This window comes from Limulus polyphemus, unplaced genomic scaffold (assembly GCF_000517525.1).
Source record: "Limulus polyphemus unplaced genomic scaffold, Limulus_polyphemus-2.1.2 Scaffold1839, whole genome shotgun sequence".
Lineage (NCBI taxonomy): Eukaryota > Metazoa > Arthropoda > Merostomata > Xiphosura > Limulidae > Limulus > Limulus polyphemus.
In genome coordinates this window covers 8,254-9,819 of record NW_013667449.1, presented here as the reverse complement: position 1 = coordinate 9,819, position 1,566 = coordinate 8,254, and positions in this window count along the sequence as shown.

The following is a 1,566-nucleotide window of genomic DNA, read 5'->3' as shown; positions in this document are numbered from 1 at the left end:
AGAGATGGAGTAGGTCATGGATGGCCCAATTAACGAAGGGATAGTTGATTAATCAGATAGTCCCTGGTCAGCTCCTGTCGTGTTAGTCCCGAAGAAAGATGGGACTCAACGTTGCTGTGTGGACTTCAGAGCTCTTAATAATATAACCGAAAGAGACTCATACCCACTGCCAAGAATTGATGATACTCTTGATGCCCTAAGTGGAGCCAGGTGGTTTTCAACAGTAGATTTAAAGTCAGGTTTCGATCAAGTGAAAATGGTTGAAGCAGATAAACCTAAGACTGCATTTAGTTATGGCCAAGGTCTCTGGCAATACCGTGTGATGCCATTCGAGCTTAGTAATGCTCCAGCAACATTTGAGAGGCTGATGAAAAGAGTACTGGAAGGCCTACAATGAAGGATAGCCCTAGTGTACCTGGATGATGTCATTGTGTTTGCAACAACGTTTGATGAGGAAATGTCCCGGCTAGAGGAAGTATTCAAGCGTTTGAAAGCAGCATACCTCAAACTCCATGCCATGAAATGCCACTTGTTCCAGAAAGAGGTGCTTTACTTCGGTCACATTGTAAATGAGCATGGTGTGCAAACTGATCCTGACAGGGTGAAAGCAGTGTGTGTGATTCGTCAACACCAGACAATGTGGGAGAGTTAAGAAGTTTCTTGGGACTCTGTACCTATTACCGAAAGTTTATGAAGGACTTTGCAACTATAGTTGGTCCACTACATGATTTGACCAAAAAAAGGCCAGAAGTTCGAATGGACAGTTTCTTGCCAGCATGCTTTTACGACACTGAAAGAAAAATTGGCCTCAGCTCCATTTTTAAAGCTTCCAAATTCATCACTGCCATACATACTGGATTTTGATGCTAATAATTTCGGAATTGGAGGAGTGTTGTCACAGAAAGTTGGCGAAAACGAACATGTGGCGGCTTACTTCAGTAGACCAGAGAGGAACTACTGTGTAACATGGAGGGAGCTCCTTGCTATAGTAAAGAGTCTGATATATTTCCATCCTTACCTATATGGAGCCAGGTTTACCATCAGGACAGACCATGCTGCATTATGCTGGTTATGATCATTAAAGAACCCAGTGGGACAACTGGCACGTTGGATCGGAAAAATAGACCAGTATAATTATGATATTGAATATAGAGACGGAAAATATCATGGAAATGCCGATGGACTGAGCCGAAGACTCTGCAAAAGTGACTGCAGACATTGCTGCAAAAGAGATGTTGAACTAACCAGGTGCCATCAAGCTGAAGTCAAGGAGACTGAAGGAGTTGATAATGGTGAAGTAGAACTAAGTATAGATATTAAAGCAGAACAGGAGAAAGATCAAGATTTGAAACCAATAATTGATTTTCTAAAAGCAAATGTTTTGCACCCAGCTTGGGAGAAGGTGTCCAGTCTAATCTCAGTGACAAAGAACTATTAGACACAGTGGGACCAGTTGAAGCTTGAAGATGGAATTCTTCTCTGGAGATGGGAAACTGTTATACCGAGAAAGTTACGGAAAGTTGTGCTGCATCAATCCCATGATAGTTTCACAGAAGGACATCTCGG